Here is a 21,562-nt window from a genome sequence, read left to right as displayed (position 1 = left end):
CTCCTTCAACTTACTCCTCTTTAAACTGTATCTACTTCCACATACGTTGATGTAGATCCACCATTCAAACTTTAAAACGAAGACAAGACATTCAACTATTCAACTTGTATTTATCTTTTCAATATCTATTATACTTTTTCTTCAGTTCCAGTTTAAGTTTCATGATGATTTTTCAGCCCTTTCAGAGTTTATAATGGGTGTGTATGGGACGGAATGTTGGGGCTAGAGTGAGACAGCTCAACTCCCAGAGTGAGAGGAGCGAAAAAATTAATCTTAAAATATTTTTTAAAACTGCTGCTGTGTCCGCAGCGTTTGATCTACAGGGATGATTTTACCCTCAAAACGTAGCCATCGCTGTCCTCTTTCATCCAGTGTGTTTACTATTGTACTAGGTGTTATGGTTCTGTCATAAATGTCACCAATGCACAGCCTCCTCCCTCCAACTCCTCCATAGACTCTAATGTTAAAATGGCTCAGAAGGTTCGTTTGAAAACCAGAAGTACAGGCTGTCTTTACACTGTAACCACGTCCATATAATAAACTCCACAGGCATGAAAACTGAGAATTAGGTAGACTGGACATTGCTGCCGCTCACGGTGAAAGAATTATGTCAATACGACCTGTACTTTTCATTTGGGAACGATTTGTTTCGACCTGACTTTTCTGTTCATTTTAAGCAGCAAAAGTGAGGTGCATGTCTGTGTGCGTGTGTATGGAGCCATTGGGTGCAGTCACTATAGCAACCAGGCTCACACCTGCCTGCCTAACGAGCTCTGTCTCTCACTGTGCCAAGATTAATCTTAAACACTTCTCTTTCAACTGCTGCTGTGTCCACAGTGTTTGCTCTACAGCCATCATTTTACCCTCAAAACGTCGCCATCGTTCTTCTCTTTCCAACAGTGTGTCTTTCAGAGCTCAGAGATGTAAACCTTGTAAACTGTGTGGATCCAAGTGGAGGGATCACATTTTAGTCATTCAGTGATTCAAAGAATATGAACTTTTAATATTCATTCAGTTGTTTCCTGACTCTAAATTTTCTTTTCTCATTTCTTAGGTTTTTCTAATTTACAATTAAAACATTTTCAACTATTTTCCAACTTCTTCTCTGTGGATTTTAGCTTTTAGCAGTTCAGCACTTTTGTTTTCAGGCGAAAATTTCTGTATTTTTCATCTCATTCAAAATTTTTAAGTCAAAATTCAGCAATTAATTTATTTCAATGCATACATTCAGATTCAAGCATTCACACTGCAGTTTCTTCAGAAAATGCACTTTCTAGTTAGTGTGAATGCTTGTAAAAGCATTCACAGTATTGTTCGTCTAATCTTTATTATTATTATATATTCCGTACGTTTTTTGGCATCTAATTCCTTCAAAACCGTTCAACTTAGAAAAACCATTCAAACACCATTAGATTCCTCTTCTTTTGGACATGACTGCTTGTATTTTTCTCATTTATAACATTTATATTTTTAAAATTATTCAACTTTTTTCAACAAAAATTTCCCATGTATTTCAATGGGGAGACCCTTCAAATACTCATTCAACTTACTCATTTTTAAACTCTTATTACTTCCACATACGTTGACATAGAGCCTGCATTCAAACTTTAAAACGAAGACAAGACATTCAACTATTCAACTTGTATTTATCTTTTCAATATCTATTATACTTTTTCTTCAGTTCCAGTTTAAGTTTCATGATGTTTTTTCAGCCGTTTCAGAGTTTATAATGGGTGTGTATGGGATGGAATGTTGGGGCTAGAGTGAGACAGCTCAACTGCTAGAGTGAGAAGAGCAAGAAAATTAATCCTAAAATCTTTTTTAAAACTGCTGCTGTGTCCACAGCATTTGCTCTACAGGTATGATTTTACCCTCAAAACGTAGCCATCGCTGTCCTCTTTCATCCAATGTGTTTACTATTGTACTAGGTGTTATGGTTCTTTCATAAATGTCACCAAAGCACAGCCTCCTCCCTCCAACTCTTCCATAGACTCTAATGTTAAAATGGCTCAGAAGGTTCGTTTGAAAATCAGAAGAGCATGGTGTCTTTCCACTGTCACCACGTCCATATAATAAGCTCCACAGCCATGAAAACTGAGAATTCAGTAGACTAGATGTGGCTGTCGCTCACGGTGAAAGAATTTCGTCAATAGGACCTGTACTTTTCATTTGGGAGCGATTTGTTTTGGCCTGACTTTTCAGTTCATTTTAAGCAGCAAAAGTGAGGTGCATGTCTGTGCGCGTGTGTATGGAGCCATTGGGTGCAGTCACTATAGCAACCAGGCTCACACCTGCCTGCCTAACGAGCTCTCTCTCTCACTGTGCCAAGATTCATCTTAAACACTTCTCTTTCAACTGCTGCTGTGTCCACAGTGTTTGCTCTACAGCCATCATTTTACCCTCAAAACGTAGGCATCGTTCTTCTCTTTCCAACAGCGTGTCTTTCAGAGCTCAGAGTAAACCTTGTAAACTGTGTGGATCCAAGAAGAGGGATCACATTTTAGTCATTCAGTGATTCAAAGAATATGAACTTTTAATATTCATTCAGATGTTTTCTGAGTCAAAATTTTCTTTTCTCATTTCTTAGGTTTTTCTAATTTACAATTAAAAACATTTTCAACTATTTTCCAACTTCTTCTCTGTGGATTTTAGCTTTTAGCAGTTCAGCACTTTTGTTTTCAGGCGAAAATTTCTGTATTTTTCATTTTATTCAACATTTTTAACTTGAATTCAGCAATTAATTTATTTCAGTGCATACATTCAGATTCAAGCATTCAAACTGCAGTTTCTTCAGAAAATGCACTTTCTAGCTAGTGTGAATGCTTGTAAAAGCATTCACAGTGTTGTTCTTCTAATCTTTATTATTCTATTTTATTATTAGTGTCAATGCTTGTAAAAGCATTCACAGTATTGTTCTTCTAATCTTTATTATTCTATTTTATTATTATTATTGTTATCTATTCCGTACGTTTTTTATAGTCCCACTACTTCAAAACCGTTCAACTTAGAAAAACCATTCAAACACCGTTAGATTCCTCTTCTTTTGGACATGACTGCTTCTATTTTTCTCATTTTTAACATTTATATTTTTAATTTTATTCAACTCTTTTCAACAAAAATTTCCCATGTATTTCAATTGGGAGACCCTTCAAATCCTCATTCAACTTACTCATTTTTAAACTCCTACTACTTCCACATACGTTGACATAGAGCCACCATTCAATCTTTAAAACGAAGACAAGACATTCAACTATTCAACTTGTATTTATCTTTTCAATATCTGTTATACTTTTTCTTCAGTTCTAGTTTAAGTTTCATGATGTTTTTTCAGCCGTTTCAGAGTTTATAATGGGTGTGTATGGGACGGAATGTTGCTGCTAGAGTGAGACGCCTCAACTGGTAGAGTGAGAGGAGCGAAAAAATTAATCCTAATATCTTTTTTAAAACTGCTGCTGTGTCTGCAGCGTTTGCTTTACAGGTATGATTTTACCCTCAAAACATAGCCATTGCTGTCCTCTTTCATCCAGTGTGTTTACTATTGTACTAGGTGTTATGGTTCTTTCATAAATGTCACCAAAGCAAAGCCTCCTCCCTCCTACTCTTCCATAGACTCTAATGTTAAAATGGCTCAGAAGGTTTGTTTCAAAATCAGAAGAGCATGGTGTCTTTCCACTGTCACCACGTCCATATAATAAACTCCACAGGCATGAAAACTGAGAAATTGATAGACTCGACATTGCTGCCGCTCACAGTGAAAGAATTTTGTCAATACAATGTATACTTTTCATTTGGGAACGATTTGTTTGGGGCTGACTTTTCTGTTCATTTTAAGCAGCAAAAGTGAGGTGCATGTCTGTGTGTGTGTGTATGGAGCCATTGGGTGCAGTCACTATAGCAACCAGGCTCACACCTGCCTGCTTAACGAGCTCTCTCTCACTCTGCCAAGGTTAAACCTAAAAATGTCTGCTGCATCTAAGCAGTTGTAGTAAGATTAACTTTTTCAATAGGTACAATAAGGTACAATAATAGGTACAGTTGATGACTTTAAAATCATCCATTTCTGACTGGATAATTAAAGCTTACAGCATCTACCTGTCTGTAGTTGATTTTACCACATTTTAACTAATGTTTAACTAATCTAATCTCATTTAATGTCTCTGTTTATAGTCTGTATAGTTTATCTCCCCACTAACAAACTTAAAGTAGTCTTAAAATAAAACCCACAAAACAGTTCAAGATGAAATACTTTTTATTTGCTTATGTAATACCAGTTGCCATATTTTTCTGTATGTCACTCATTCGCTTATACAAAAAGTACCAATTTGTACACTAGTCTAGTGTATTTGTTCCCTCTATCTCTCTATGTCTCTCACACACAGAGACTAACACACAGACATGTATATACTCATTATTGATGTTCAAACTGATGGTCAAATTTCCAAGCACCACCTGAATGCCTCATCTGTTTTCAACCCATCACTGAACCAACTGTCGTCATTCCGCTTTGCTCTCTGCTGTGGTAAGTACAGTACACTCAGTACTGCACTGTTTTATTTTTATGATGGTAAAAATACATGTTTGACATTTAAACTCACATATCAAGTCCAACAGAGTTTAAAAGAGTTCAAAGAATAAAGAAAGAAAATAAAGAATAACCTTCACTATCATTTATTTTTGTTTATGACGTTTTGCTGTTAGCAGCAGTGCTAAGGCTAGCTTCAATGCTAATGCTAGCAGCGATGCTAACGCTAGCAGCAATCCTAACGTTAGCTATAGTGCTAACACTAGCGTTAGCAGTTGTTAACTGACAAAACGAATATTCCTGTCAGTGAGACAAAAGTAACAAATGAGCTTTATTATTGCCATTGTGGCTTAGTTTTAACAGTAAGAGTGCTTTATGACTTTTGCTGTTAGCAGCCGTGCTAACGCTAGCTTCAATGCTAATGCTAGCAACAATGCTAACGCTAGCTATAGTGCTAACACTAGCCTTAGCAGTTGTTAACTAAAAATAAGAATATTACTGTGATATTCCTGTGATATTTATTGGCAGTCAGTGAGACAAAAGTAACAAATGAGTTTTATTATTGCCATTGTGGCTCAGTTTTAACAATAAGGGTGTTAGCGCTAGCAGCAGTGCTAACACTAACTGAAGTGCTAACGTTAGCAGGAATGCTAGCGCTAGCAGCAATGCTAAGGCTAGTAACAGTAGCCTTACATAAGTGGAAATACTTCAGTTAATTAGTTTGAATTATAAAATGGCTGCTGTATCAGCTGGTATATTACTCTATAATTACCCTGCTGACTATAAGTTCAGTGTATCATGTCGTGTGGGTTTTGTATTTCTGTTAGTCTGATAACACTGTACAGACAACTAACATATTATTTCTCGTCTTACACTTTCAGGAACTTGACTCACATCTGTGCTTTGCCTGGTAGGTGTGCACATACTGTAAGAGAAGTAGACCAAAATAAAAAAATAATCTGACTAATATAAGCTATAAAGTGATGGGTTCAAACTTTGTGCTAGACCTTTTAAACACAATTTTATAATAAATACACATAAGTGCAGCTTAACAATTGGGCTAAAATATTTTTTCGTACATTTATGTAGTCAGATTTGTGTTTAAAAATATTATTGCTGAATTTTATTAAATATTTATTCTTTTAAAAAGTGCCAAGTTATGCAACGTTTTGCACATGGCAGCCGACAACAGTTTAGCTTGAATATTTGTTTTGTCCTTTTTCAGTAGTCTCAATTAGTTCATACAATTACCATGTGATATGGTTTTATTAAAATTATTATTTTTTTCTTGTTTTTTGTTCACAGTGTGCAGAAGAAGAACAAGGACCAGATCTCCAGTCTTCTCTCTCACATCCCAACCCCCCAACCCCTCTATCCTCTGTCCTACTCCACCTGTTGTTTCTGCCTTCTTTCCATCTGTATTTCACCCTGTGGTTTGTGAGAAATTTTGCCAAACCAAGAATCTTATTGCGGTTTGATTTCAAAGCCGCGTCTCTAATTTTAGAGTTCGAAGGAACTCTAATTCACGGTTTAATTGGGATTTCCCAGCCGTGTCTTTCCTGCTCTGTCTGTTCTCTCTGCTAAATTTTCTCTCTACCTGTTTTTCACTCCTGGCTTGCTGCTGAATAATGCCAAGCCATTAAAGCAATAAAGAGTGCATATTGCCTCTACCTGAGAACAAACTGAACAAATAAAGAAAACTCTAATTCACGGTTTGATTGTGATTTCCCAGCCGTGTCTCTCCTGCTCTGTCTATTCTCTCTTCTAAATTTTCTCTCTACCTGTTTTTCATTCTGGGCTTGCTGCTAAGTTGTGCCAAGCCAATAAAGAGAGTGCATATTATTCTCTCAACTGACAAACTGTCAAATAAACAAAGACATCTGTTTCTGAGAAATAAAAACTGAAATATAAAGACAAAGAAAACATCTCCTGCTGTGTGCCACTCTTATTTTATGAACATATTTTCTAAAGACTAAGAAACACTTGTGTAAAAATGCCAAGAAAGCAGAAAAAGTCACAAGCTGCAAAACAACGCTGGAAGAAGTTCCATGAGTTTCACAGTGGGCCAACATGTGAACAAGCTGAGTGTGATTTTCCTAAGGGCTCTGCAGAAGACAGTGTGTCTGCAAAGACCAATGCTGATGGTGTCAAACAGACAGGTCAACATGTTCCTGCACATGTACAACAGGTATCCTATGCTGATGCTGTAAAGACTGGATTGCAGCATGAATTTAATGAACATCAGGTAAACCATAGAGACCAACCTGAGGTGTCAAGTGCCCCACAGGTGGGTTATGCTGATATTGTGAAAAGAGGCCATCACAGTGATGTGGCAAGACCATCTCATGCAGAAAGAGTGAACCTTGAAAACCAGCCCTCTGTAACACATGTCTGTGCATCTCACAGCCAGGCACATCCCAAATATGGAGACTCCAGAAACAAGCAGTGCACATGTAACTCACTCACATTTCTTGCATTCCTTCATGAGAATGAAAACATGACTACAGCTGACCTTAATCTGGTCTTGGATAAAGGTGATGTGATGTACAAAGATGCCAAGAAAAGATTCCCCAAGAGTATTCATTTGGCAACCGATGAGCTGCCAGACAAAGTTGATGCTCGCAGGTCTATGTATCATGTTGACATGACACAGCCTTCCCGGTATGGGACATTTGAAGAACCTCCAGAGGAAGCAGTAGATACCTTTCTCAGCTTAGAAGCAGGACTGAGCTGCCTGTTGTCAGATGTGCAGTATGCCTTACTGATTATGAGTGGATTGTGTATCGCAGTGTTCAGATCCACATCAGGCAAATATGGTTTCTTTGATCCACACTCCAGAACACCCAGTGGTCTTTCTCTACTACTACAGTCACGTAATCGTGGTACAGCTGTGATGCTGAATTTTACACTCCTCAGTGACATGATTAAGAGGCTACAAGATTCTTATGAAATGATGGAGATATCACCTTCTTGTAACTATGAGCTGAAGCCTGTGCAGTTTTACAGTATGAGCACAGTCAACCTGAGTGATACTATCACAGACACAGTCTGCAGACCAACAGCTGCCACTGCTGTGGCACCTACTCACTCTGATACAACTATTGATGAAGCAAACCCCTCTACTCCAAGGAGAAACACAACCACTGATCTTACTGAGATCTCTAAAATGTCTGTTTGTGCACCACTGGTGAAACAAAAAGAAGTCCACATGACTCAGTTCACATCATATGAAGATCAGAATGAACCTCCTAATATACCAACTGAAGAACTATGCAGTGAATTAAGTTTCCTTCCATCAAATGATGCTTTTTCATGTCAATCAAATGCTGCAATAACAAATGTTGCTCCCTGTGATCTTTCTGATATAGTTTTACAAAAACTGAAAAAAGTTAATAAACAACAAAGGCACAAAATGAAAAGAAGATTAATGGCATCAGAGAAACCCAGAAATCAGAGAAAAGAAAACCAAAAAAGGAAAGAACGACAAAAATATGCTTCAAATAAAGATTACAAAGAAAAGAAAAAATCTTGCACAAGCGAGGCATATAAAAACAATCCTGAAGTTAGACAAAAACAACAACAGTATGTTAAAAAACGTTACTGTGAGAATGGAGAATTCAGACAGAAACAACAACAGTATGTTAAAAGACGTTACTGTGAGAATGCAGAATTCAGACAGAAACAACAACAGTATGTTAAAAGACGTTACTGTGAGAATGCAGAATTCAGACAGAAACAACAACAGTATGTTAAAAGACGTTACTGTGAGAATGCTAAAGTTAGACAGAAACAAAAACAATATATTAAAAGACGTTACTATGAGAATACTGATTTCAGAGAGGAGAAAAAAAGCTATATCACTAAAAGGTATCGAGAAAGCCCAGAATTCAGAGAGAGACAGAGATCTCGAGTGACTCAGCGTTATGCACATGACAACACATTCAGAGCAAGACACAAAGAACTGATGAAACAACTAATGCAAGACAGGTATCAAAGTAATCTTGCATTCAGGATTATCCACAACATGAGATGTGCCATGAAAATAAAAAGGAAATACAGATGGGTGAACAGACAAACCCAAGAGAGTGACAACAGTGTGATCAATGAGGCCATATCTGTGTTCAAATCACAAATCAAAGTTGGACCATCATACCCATGTACTGTCTGTTTCAAGGCTTCATTTCCAAACCAAGTGCGACCCTGCACAAGGTCAAAGTATGTCATCTTTGTGATGAAAACTGCAGAAATGAGCAGTGCAATGTGCCTGATGAGAGAAAGAGAGAGTGGATTTGTCACACCTGCCACGATCATCTTAAAAATGGATCCATGCCAGCGCTTGCTGTTGCCAATAAACTGGAGCTTGCTGATATTCCACCTGAACTGTCTGATCTCAACATACTGGAGAGACATCTCATAGCCAAGTGCATACCATTTGCCAAGATTATTCCTCTTCCCAAAGGCAGACAGAGAGCAATTAGAGGAAATGTGGTCTGTGTCCCATCAGAGGTACAGGAAACTGTTGAAGCATTGCCTCGATTGAGAATTAATTCTCAGGTGATGAGAGTTAAACTGAAGAGACGCTTGTCTTACAAAGGTCATCAGCTGTTTCAGACTGTAAGCTGGTCTAAACTTGTGCAAGCACTGCATAAACTCAAGCAGATTCATCCACAGTATAAGGATGTGAGCATCAGAGATGATGCTGAGCTGTGTGATCCAACACTTCCTGATGAAGATGAGGATGATGATGATGAAAACATGAATGAGGACGATTACGATGAGGCTGATTTAATGGAAATTGACAGCTGTGAGAAAAATGCACTGAGTGAAGCACAAAATAAAAATGAACAGAATATCGACATGTTACCCTGTGATGGTGAACAACCATGTGAACAGATCAGCGATGAGTCAGAGCAAGAAGATGGACTGACTAATGGTGGTTTTGCACTCGAGTCCTGTTTGCAGCCCCCTGATGTGGCTGAGGAGATATTATGTTTCAGTGAAGGAATCTACTCTGTTGCTCCTGCAGAGAGAAACAATCCAATAAGTTTTTCAAAACACCTAAACTGGAGGCCATGGCCTTCCCTGTGCAGTTTCCTACAGGTCAAAACACACTTGATGAAAAAAGGCTGATCAAAGTATCCCCCAGTGGGTATTTCAAATCAAGACTTTTCTGCATTGATGATCGTTTTGCCAAAGACACAAACTATTTGTTCTTTGCACAGTTTGTGACTGAAATACATTTGGCTACTTCCAGCATGACAATCCAGTTAAGGAAGGCAAAGCCTTTGACCAGAGATGGGAGAAAAATAACCTCAGGCATGTTACAAGATAAACATGAGGTGGAGAAACTGGTGCGAAATAAAGATGCAGTGAGATTCATGCAGCCTCTGAGAGGAACCCCAGCCTATTGGGAGAAAACCACAAGAGATCTTTTTGCCATGATCAGACAGTTGGGAACTCCCAGGTTCTTTTGCACATTCTCAGCAGCTGAAATGCGCTGGCCTGAAGTTATTGAGGCAATAACAAGGCAGCAAGGTGAACAAGTCAATTTTGAAGGACTCGACTGGTCAGCAAAGTGTAACATCCTGAGAAGCAATCCTGTCACAACAATGCACATGTTTGACAAGAGAGTTGAAGCATTATTCAGAGATTTACTCTTATCTCCTGCAGAGCCACTTGGCAAAGTTATTGACTACTTTTACAGAGTCGAGTTTCAGCACAGAGGAAGCCCACACATACACTGTCTCCTGTGGGTAGAAGGTGCTCCTGTGTTTGAGGAGGATGATGAGCAAACTGTTGTGGATTTTATAAACAAATACATCACAGCTCAGCTGCCTGATCCACATAAACAACCTGAACTGTACAAGAAAGTAACAGAAGTGCAAAAACATAGTAAGAACCACACAAAGACGTGCTTTAGGAGTTTAAGCTCCGGGTGCCGTTTTGGATTTCCCAAACCTCCCTGCAATGAGACAATGATCACAAGACCAAGTGAGGATGATGAACTGGCGGTAGAAACAGCAAAGAACAAGCTCAGACCACTGAACCAGCTACTGAATGAGCCTGAAACTGCTTCCATGAGTTTAGAGCAGCTCTTGGCAAGATGCAAGTTGACGCATGCAGAATATGAGAGATACCTGAATAAAATGAACACAAGGAGTACAATCATACTAAAGTGTGATCCAAAAGACTCTTGGATAAACGGCTATAATCCGCATCTGCTTGAAGCCTGGAACAGTAATATCGACATAAGCTTTGTTTTAGATGCTTTCGGCGCTGCAAATTATTTAATGAAATATATATCAAAAAAAGAGGGCGGGCTTTCTGAGTACCTGAAAACTGTCATTGAGAACTCCCATAAAGACAGTGTAAATGAGTGTGATGAAATGAGAGCCGTCATGCAGGCATATTCAAAGAAGCGAGAGATCAGTGCACAGGAGTGTGTTGCTCGTGCATGTGGTCTTCACATGAAGCAATGTTCACGTGCTGTAATATTCATTCCAACTGATGATAATCCTGTGAAAATGAGTCGTCCCCTGTCAGTTCTGGACAACACAACACCTGAGTCTTCCAATGTTTGGATGACATCTTTGAATGACAAATACAAAGCCAGACCTGAAACACCAGAGTATGAGGAGATGTGCATGGCAGACTTTGCTGCTACTTGCAGGATTGTCTATGGCCAAAAGAAAAAAGGTAAAGAGGTTTTGCCCCTTCTCAATGAGATGGGATTTGTGCAAAGGCGCAAAAACGATAAGCCTGCTATCATCAGATTTCACCGATGCTCACAAGAAAAAAATCCAGAGCAATATTATGGAAGACTGCTTAAACTGTACCTTCCTCATCGTTCAGACAACGAACTGAAAACGCCATCGTTGCCAACCTATCAGGCTTTCTATGGTGCTGGCTGTGTACAGCTACCAGGTACTGACCGTCTTGAGTACGTGCAACACATTGTCAAAAGAAACAGAGAAAAATATGAGAAAAACAGTGAGGAGATCGAGAGCGCTGTTGAGGAATATGAGCAGAACAGAGGTGTGACTGACGAATGGTGTAATCTGGCACCTGAATCAGATCTTGTAAGGTTGCCACTTGTTGAACAAGAAAGAGAGCGAGACAATGAAAATGAACAGGAAGATGTGCCCGACTACAGCCGTCAGGCTGATGCTTCTACAGAATTTAGAGCCATCAGGGAACCCCCTGCTATTGATCCCACATTGTTACGTCAGATGTTTCAGAATCTGAATAAGAAGCAAGCCTGCATATTTTATGCAGTTAGAGACTGGTGCATTAAAAGGGTCTGTTCTCTAAATCCAGAGCAGTTTTTCTTTTATATTAATGGTGGTGCTGGAACAGGAAAATCACATCTTATCAAATGCATCTACTCAGAAGCATCTAAGATACTGAGCAAAGTGCCCAGATATGCAGACGACGTTGACATATCAAAACCCACTGTCCTGTTAACTGCTTTCACTGGGACTGCAGCATTTAACATTTCTGGAACAACACTGCATTCTCTACTCAAGCTCCCTAGAAGCTTAAAACCTCCCATTCAGGGACTTGGCAATCAGCTGGATGAAGTCAGATCAGAACTTTTGAATGCTGAAATAATCGTCATTGACGAAGTGTCTATGGTGTCAAGACATTTCTTTGCATATGTAGATGCAAGACTCAAACAGATCAAAGGGACTCGGAGACCCTTTGGAGGCATGTCAGTCATTGCTGTTGGAGACTTCTATCAGCTACCCCCAGTGCGACAGTCAAAACCTCTCTGTGTGCACGACTCGTCCGAGATCGACCTGTGGCGGGAGCATTTTCAGATCATCACTCTGACTGAGATTATGCGTCAGAAAGATGATGTTGTCTTTGCTGAGATGCTGAACAGAATCCGTGTGAAAGGAAAGTTGGATGTGCTTTGTGAAGCAGATAGAAATTTGTTGTCACAGGCCATAACTGAACCAGCCCATTGTCCGACTGATGCGTTGCACATTTTTGCAACTAACAAAGAAGTGGATGCACACAACTCTGCAACACTGGGTCTGCTCCATACTCATATCATTGACATCCATGCAGATGATTATAGAAAGGATCCTAGAACTGGCAGAATGGCACTACAAGACAGACCATTCAAAGGAGGTAAAAACGAGTTACCAGACACACTGAAAGTTGCAGAAGGAGCTCGTGTCATGCTCACCAGAAACATTGACATACAAAATGGTTTGGTTAATGGAGCTTTTGGAAAACTACTTAGAGTAGTTTACTCTGAAAATGACCAACACATCATCAAGCTTGGACTTAAAATGGATAATGAGACATCTGGAAAGAATAACCGAACACCAGCAGACGACATGGTGTACATTGAGAGAGCAGAGGAGAATCTGAAGCAGAAAGGAGTGGTACGAAGACAGTTCCCAGTGAAGCTGGCCTTTGCATGTACAATACATAAGGTACAGGGTATGACAACCACATCAGCTGTTGTCTCTCTTAAGAGCATTTTTGAGCCCGGCATGGCCTACGTAGCTGTCAGTAGAGCAGGGGTGGGCACCGAGGGCCGGTGTCCCTGCAGGTTTTACATGTGTCCTTGAACCAACACAGCTGATTTAAATGGCTAAATTATCTCCTCAACATGTCCTGATGTTCTCCAGAGGCCTGGTAACGAACTAATCATTTGATTCAGGTGTGTTGACCCAAGGTGAGATCTAAAACCTGCAGGGACACCGGCCCTCGGGGCCTGGAATTGCCCACCCCTGCAGTAGAGTGACGTCTCTCAATGGACTCTATCTTCTTGATATGGAGGAGAAAAAAATATTCACCAATCCAGAAATCACTGCAGCACTTGAGAACATGAGACAAGCCAACCTTGATGACATGATGCCTCTTCTACATGTGAGACAAACACTGAGCAGGTCAGAGCTTTTCACCATTGTTCATCATAATACAGAGGGACTGCCAGCTCACATTAATGACATCAAGAGTCACCATGAATTGTGTCTAGCAGATGTTTTGTGCCTAACAGAAACACACCTGCGGGGCTCTTTTGTCGCAGAGAGTCTCCACTTGGAAAATTACAATTTGTTCAAACGCAACAGACACCTGTCCTACACAAACTTTCCCCAGATGACAAACAGAAGTGGTGGTGGAGTTGCTGTTTATGTGAAAAGTGACATTCAAGTGCATGAAAAACAGTACATCCATAATGTAACTGACCTTGAATTTCTGGCTTTAAAGGTTGAAGCACCAGTCAGTGCTCTGATTGCAGTTGTATACAGACCTCCAGACTACACTCTGAGGCCATTCCTGAAAAACCTGGTAAGCCTATTAGACTCATTAGAGATCATGGACTGTCATCCCATCATAGTGTGTGGTGATTTTAATGAGAATGTTTTATCCATTGCAAACAAACCAATCCTGGAGCTGTTTGAGTCTAGGGGATACGCACAGGTCATCACTGCCCCTACCACAGAGAAGAACACACTGCTTGACCTAATTTTCATTTCTCAGCCAGAGCGATGTCTCCATTCTGGAGTCATGAAGACCTACTATAGTTACCATGACCCTGTATACTGTGTATTGTCCTGTGATGATTCATGATCTAGATCTTTGACTACAGTAAGTAATTTCTATATTTTTGAATGACTTAAGAAAGTAGAGCGATATTTAAAAGTTGACTTAAGAAAAAGCGCCCTGCATTGCAATATAATGTTTCAATTGTCTACATAAAATACAATTAAATGAATTAAGTAATGATATCAGTAAAAGATGACAATTTTATGTATTACAGAAAATCTAAAAATCAGAAATCTATGAATGTCAGAAAAATCAAATATAGCAGTTTAAAACAAACAGTGTAGGCATATCCTCTCTGCAGCCAGGCTTCAAAATCCTGCCAGGCTGCCCCAGTCTCACTGTGGCTGGGAGGGAGGGAGGGTGGACCAGAGGATTGCCCACACAACAAATAAATGTTCAACAGCTTCTTCATTGTTTCTGAGAGAACAACACAGACTAAAGGTTGCTTTTAAAAAAAATAAAAAAAATAAAAATCTAATTACAGCAATAATGACAGTTAAGCCAGTTTATCTGTGCCTCTATTTTGAAATAATATTTACAAAAATGTTATTGATTTCAGTTTGTTATAATCTTTAAACTTTTTCAAAAGTATATTATTATATTTTTGGACAAATCTTTCAATGAAACATACATTTTTATGAGCTTTTATCATGTTTCAGCCAGTGCATTTATCAGGGTGGGTCTGGGTCTGGGATGATAAATGCACTGGCTGATAACTGCACATTTCTGGCCAGAAATGTTTCAGCAGTGTTACATATGCACTACATATGTTAAACTTGCTTTTTGTTACCAGTTGATACCCTACATTTGTATAGACATTGGGTGGTGTGAGGCTGGGGAGTTGAGTGGAGTGGGTAGGTGGGAGTTGAATGTGGGGGGGTACGGTGGGAGGTTGTTAGGTTTCTTTTTTTTTTTTTTTTTTTTTGTTAAGAGAGACACAGTCCTCCTGTGTCTTCTCCAAGCTTCACATGGTAAATCCAACAGTGTGAAGCACATAGCAGCCAGAAACTGTAATGCCACAGATCAGAGAGGCTTCATCATCACCATCTTCGCCGTACGATCAGAGCATGAGACTTCACATCTGGAGCACAGGAGAGATTCTGTGATAAGTCCTCCTTCTAGCTTGTCCCACAAGCAGTCGGTGAGATTTACTCACAACAAAAAGGGTTAATGACATTATTTTCATGAAAACATGTATTAATTCTTTGTAAAGTGTTTAAATTGTGTTTTCACTTGACCTTAGGAGTGTTATTTTGAGTGTATTTTAATATCTGTACTCAGGTGTTTCCCTCTGTGATCCATCCCCTTCAGAGCTGAGACACTCAGGACTGAACAGACTGCACAGTTTCTGTGACTGAGCCTCCAAAACATCTTCTTTGAAACCACACATGATAGAAGGGCTTTATATTTGCAGCAGCACTACTAAAGGTATTCAGTTTATTACAGGATGTGTTTGTTTCTTAGGACCAGCTCTAAGTGCACACTACCTAACATATACACCTTTCTGTTCATTACAAACCAACTACTCTGGATCATATGGCCAGTCGGCAGGAATGTTGCTGCAGGAAAACATCCCTGCAGATCACCATCATTGTCAGACTGACTGTGCCTCCTCTGTGCAGTGTCAAGATCCTCCCTAAATGAGTGTGTAAGTTCATTATTTTATTCCCTATGACAAGACAAGTATCACTGATATTTACATTTACAACTACATATGTTCCTGTTTTCTGCTCTTCTTTTAAAGTCCTCAGCTATCCTGCTTCTGTGCTGCTTGCCACACATCAAACACTGGCCGGATGACAGGGAGGATCCACTCTGAAGTCACTGGACATGATGAGGATCATATGGGACTTTATAGTTTCACAGAAATGTTGTGCTCTTTGATTACAGGTTTTAAATGGACATAATGACTGCCTCTCTCTGATCTGACAGGCTAAAGGATTGTTTTCATTGTTAGTGCTCTGTACAGTGTATGCTTATTTAATATTTCATCACAGAGCAAACCTTTATTTATTTAACATATTTTTATTTTGTTTTAATGTTGAATTAACTGTGGGGATTTTTTTAAGTGGGCACTCGGGATGTCATATGACCAGAAATGTGGTAACTGGAATTCAACAGTATGTAAAGAAAGAATCTGCTAAGAACATAACACACACAAAAAACCCCAAGAGAACTCAAATTCGTTCCATGTAATCCAATCTAAAACATTTTAAACTGCTGAACAGCAACACAAACAGTGTTAAAGAAACAGTGTTAACAGAATAATTATGATGAGTTTGTACCAAAGTTTCAGGTCACATGGCACACCTAGTGTGTAGTGTGGGGTATCAGCTGGTAAGTATAGGTTTTTTCATATTTGTGTCCTTAGAGTTCAGATAGATAAAGCCTTGTGTATAATAATTAGTCATAACCACAACTCAAAGTCAGGGACTAACTAAATTTGGGACTTCGTGTCTGAGCCCAGGTTAAAACACAGTGTTAAAAAGCATTTAGTGGCATGGCTGAACAATGCTGTAAACTAATGATACTTATTTATCCATGTTCACAAAAAGGACTAATGTGTTCATTTGATTATTTGTATGTGTTAAACTGTGTCACCACCTTAGGCTTTCGTTTGAGTTCACTCAAAAATCTCTATACAGTTCTCTTTTACCACTGTGTGGACACTGTTTACAATAAAACATAAAAAAGAATGAGTAATAAAAAGATGTGTAGACAGATCAGTGGATTCAGTAGACCAATATTAACAGCTGTTCAGCCATGTTCTACGAAACAAACACAATTTAAAGGTTCAGGATTGTGATTTTAAAAGTTGAATTTTCATGTATTTCATATGTTGCTTATTATTTTTATTTGGTTATTTAATTTAGTTATTTTTATTTATTCTCCTGTGAAGTGTTTAGCAAAAAAAGCTACTTTAATTTCAATTTTATTTGTTTATTATTTGGTAATTTGTTCTTTAAGAATCGAGTCTGTGCCAAAAACTAAAGTTGAACAGACACATGACAGGATCAGATTATTAACACCTTAAAACATTGCGTCTCTTTTTAAAATGATTTTTATTTTTATTCTATTTCGAAAAAAAAAACATTTGTTGAATTAATTTAAGTCCTTTTCAGAAAGAAGCTGTACAATATGACTTAAGATTTTTATGTTATTTTCTATGATATACAAAACAAATTGATGTATGGAATACCATTAAACATGATATACACATATGTATGTGTCTGAAAAACATTATGCTGTATATTAAAGCTTGTATTTTCTCCAGCATGTTTGTTCATCTTTTCAGTTCAATTCAACAAATTTGTTTTTACATTTATTTTTATTATTTTTTTATGAATTAGAGATTTATAATACATAATTCCACTCTTTAAGTGATTAGAAGAATATGAACTTTTGTTATTCATTCAGAGGTTTTCTGACTAAATTTTCTTTTGTCATTACTCATCTTTTTCTAATTTATATTTTAAACATGTTCAGCTATTTTCCAACTTCTTCTGTGTGAAAATCAGCTTTCAAAAGTTCTGCACTTTTGTTTTCAGGTTAAAAATTCTGTATTTTCTAGCTAATTCAGCATTTTTAGCTTAATATTAAGTAATGATTTCATTTCAGTGCATACATTCAGATTCAAGCATTCACACTGCAGTTTCTTCAGAAAATGCACTTTCTAGTTAGTGTGAATGCTTATAAAAGCATTCACAGTATTGTTGTTGTAATCTTTATTCTATTTTATTATTAGTGTGAATGCTTGTAAAAGCATTCACAGTATTGTTCTTCTAATCTTTATTAGTGTGAATGCTTGTAAAAGCATTCACAGTATTGTTGTTGTAATCTTTATTAGTGTGAATGCTTGTAAAAGCATTCACAGTATAGTTGTTGTAATCTTTATTATTCTTTTTTATTATTATTATCTATTCCGTATGTTTCTTGTACTCCTACTACTTCAAAACTGTTCAACTTAGAAAAACCATTCAAACACCGTTAGATTCCTCTTCTTTTGGACACGACTGCTTGTATTTTTCTCATTTTTAACATTTATATTTTTAAAATTATTCAACTTTTTTCAACAAAAATTTCCCATGTATTTCAATGGAGACACCCTTCAGATCCTCATTCAACTTACTCATTTTTAAACTCCTACTACTTCCACATACGTTGACATAGAGCCACCATTCAAACTTTAAAACGAAGACAAGACATTCAACTATTCAACTTGTATTTATCTTTTCAATATCTATTATACTTTTTCTTCAGTTCCAGTTTAAGTTTCATGATGATTTTTCAGCCGTTTCAGAGTTTATAATGGGTGTGTATGGGACGGAATGTTGGGGCTAGAGTGAGACAGCTCAACTGCTAGAGTGAGAGGAGCAAAAAAATTAATCTTAAAATATTTTTTAAAACTGCTGCTGTGTCCGCAGCGTTTGCTCTACAGGTCTGATTTTACCCTCAAAACGTAGCCATCGCTGTCCTCTTTCATCCAATGTGTTTACTATTGTGCTAGGTGTTATGGTTCTTTCATAAATGTCACCAAAGCACAGCCTCCTCCCTCCAACTCCTCCATAGACTCTAATGTTAAAATGGCTCAGAAGGTTCGTTTGAAAATCAGAAGAGCATGGTGTTTTTACACTGTCACCACGTCCATATAATAAACTCCACAGGCATGAAAACTGAGAATTAGGTAGACTGGACATTGCTGCCACTCACGGTGAAAGAATTTCGTCAATACGACCTGTACTTTTCATTTGGGAGCGATTTGTTTCGGCCTGACTTTTCTGTTCATTTTAAGCAGCAAAAGTGAGGTGCATGTCTGTGAGCGTGTGTATGGAGCCATTGGGTGCAGTCACTATAGCAACCAGGCTCACACCTGCCTGCCTAACGAGCTCTGTCTCACTCTGCCAAGATTCATCTTAAACACTTCTCTTTCAACTGGTGCTGTGTCCACAGTGTTTGCTCTACAGCCATCATTTTACCCTCAAAACGTCGCCATCGTTCTTCTCTTTCCAACAGCGTGTCTTTCAAAGCTCAGAGATGTAAACCTTTAAAACTGTTTGGATCCAAGTGGAGGCGATCACATTTTAGTCATTCGGTGATTCAAAGATTATGAACTTTTAATATTCATTCAGATGTTTTCTGACTCTAAATTTTCTTTTCTCATTTCTTAGGTTTTTCTAATTTACAATTAAAACATTTTCAGCTATTTTCCAACTTCTTCTCTGTGGTTGTCAGCTTTTAGCAGTTCAGCACTTTTGTTTTCAGGTGCAAATTTCTGTATTTTTCATCTCATTCAACATTTTTAACTTAAAATTCAGCAATTAATTCATTTCAGTGCATACATTCAGACTGAAGCATTCACACTGCAGTTTCTTCAGAAAATGCACTTTCTAGTTAGTGTGAATGCTTGTAAAAGCATTCACAGTATTGTTCTTCTAATCTTTATTATTATATCATATTCCGTACGTTTTTTGGCATCTATCTCCTTCAAAACCGTTCAACTTAGAAAAACCATTCAAACACCGTTAGATTCCTCTTCTTTTGGACATGACTGCTTCTACTTTTCTCATTTTTAACATTTATATTTTTAATTTTATTCAACTTTTTTCAACAAAAATTTCCCATGTATTTCAATGGAGAGACCCTTCAAATCCTCATTCAACTTACTCATTTTTAAGCTGTATCTACTTCCACATACGTTGACATAGAGCCACCATTCAAACTTTAAAACGAAGACAAGACATTCAACTATTCAACTTGTATTTATCTTTTCAATATCTATTATACTTTTTCTTCAGTTCCAGTTTAAGTTTCATGATGTTTTTTCAGCCGTTTCAGAGTTTATAATGGGTGTGTATGGGACGGAATGTTGGGGCTAGAGTGAGACAGCTCAACTGCTAGAGTGAGAGGAGCAAAAAAATTAATCTTAAAATATTTTTTAAAACTGCTGCTGTGTCCACGGTGTTTGATCTACAGGTATGATTTTACCCTCAAAACGTAGCCATCGCTGTCCTCTTTCATCCAATGTGTTTACTATTGTACTAGGTGTTATGGTTCTTTCATAAATGTCACCAAAGCACAGCCTCCTCCCTCCAACTCCTCCATAGACTCCAATGTTAAAATGGCTCAGAAGGTTCGTTTGAAAATCAGAAGAGCATGGTGTTTTTACACTGTCACCACGTCCATATAATAAACTCCACAGGCATGAAAACTGAGAATTAGGTAGACTGGACATTGCTGCCACTCACGGTGAAAGAATTTCGTCAATAGGACCTGTACTTTTCATTTGGGAGCGATTTGTTTCGGCCTGACTTTTCTGTTCATTTTAAGCAGCTAAAGTGAGGTGCATGTCTGTGCGTGTGTATGGAGCCATTGGGTGCAGTCACTATAGCAACCAGGCTCACACCTGCCTGCCTAACGAGCTCTCTCTGTCTCACTGTGCCAAGATTCATCTTAAACACTTCTCTTTCAACTGCTGCTGTGTCCACAGTGTTTGCTCTACAGCCATCATTTTACCCTCAAAACGAAGCCATCGTTGTTCTCTTTACAACAGCGTGTCTTTCAAAGCTCATAGATACAAATGTTTTAATCTGTGTGCATCCAAGTGGAGGGATCACATTTTAGTCATTCAGTGATTCAAAGAATATGAACTTTTAATATTCATTCAGATGTTTTTTGGCTCTAAATTTTCTTTTCTCGTTTCTTAGGGTTTTTTTTATTTTAATTTAAAAACTTTTCAGCTATTTCCCAACTTCTTCTGTGTGAACATCAGCTTTCAAAAGTTCTGCACTTTTGTTTTCAGGTTAAAATCTCTATATTTTCCAGCTCATTCAACATTTTTAACTTAATATTCAGCAATTAATTAATTTCAGTGCATACATTCAGATTCAAGCATTCACACTGCAGTTTCTTCAGAAAATGCACTTTCTAGTTGTTATTAGTGTGAATGCTTGTAAAAGCATTCACAGTATTGTTCTTCTAATCTTTATTATTATTATATATTCCGTACGTTTTTTGGCATCTTTCTCCTTCAAAACCGTTCAACTTAGAAAAACCATTCAAACACCGTTAGATTCCTCTTCTTTTGGACATGACTGCTTCTACTTTTCTCATTTATAACATTTATATTTTTAAAATTATTCAACTTTTTTCAACAAACATTTCCCATGTATTTCAATGGGGAGACCCTTCAAATCCTCATTCAACTTACTCATTTTCAAACTGTATCTACTTCCACATACGTTGACATAAAGCCACCATTCAAACTTTAAAACGAAGACAAGACATTCAACTATTCAACTTGTATTTATCTTTTCAATATGTATTATACTTTTTCTTCAGTTCCAGTTTAAGTTTCATGATGTTTTTTTCACCCGTTTCAGAGTTTATAATGGGTGTGTATGGGACGGAATGTTGGGGCTAGAGTGAGACAGCTCAACTGCTAGAGTGAGAGCAGGGGGGGAATTAATCTTAAAA

The 21,562-nt window shown here is 37.9% G+C and overlaps 2 long non-coding RNA genes across 3 annotated transcripts; both read left to right on the top strand.

The window, feature by feature from the left end:
• The first annotated feature begins 4,102 nt into the window (after window positions 1–4,102).
• Window positions 4,103–6,329, top strand: LOC109195915 (uncharacterized). Its single transcript, XR_002057359.2, has 3 exons — window positions 4,103–4,519; window positions 5,404–5,432; window positions 5,828–6,329. It is a non-coding gene; the product is annotated as an uncharacterized LOC109195915 (long non-coding RNA).
• Window positions 6,330–13,279: 6,950 nt separating this feature from the next.
• LOC109195776 (uncharacterized) lies at window positions 13,280–16,903 on the top strand. Of its 2 annotated transcripts, XR_003215382.1 has the most exons (4): window positions 13,280–14,131; window positions 15,401–15,517; window positions 15,634–15,737; window positions 15,834–16,903. It is a non-coding gene; the product is annotated as an uncharacterized LOC109195776 (long non-coding RNA). The 2 variants fall into 2 exon arrangements; XR_003215381.1 differs by lacking the exon at window positions 13,280–14,131 and having other exon boundaries at window positions 14,711–15,517; window positions 15,834–16,902.
• The last annotated feature ends 4,659 nt before the right edge of the window (window positions 16,904–21,562 follow it).

The sequence above is a fragment of the Oreochromis niloticus genome, linkage group LG19 (genome assembly GCF_001858045.2).
Source record: "Oreochromis niloticus isolate F11D_XX linkage group LG19, O_niloticus_UMD_NMBU, whole genome shotgun sequence".
Taxonomy (NCBI): domain Eukaryota; kingdom Metazoa; phylum Chordata; class Actinopteri; order Cichliformes; family Cichlidae; genus Oreochromis; species Oreochromis niloticus.
The sequence above is the reverse complement of the archived record's forward strand: the minus strand, read 5'-3'. Positions and strand labels throughout refer to the sequence as shown.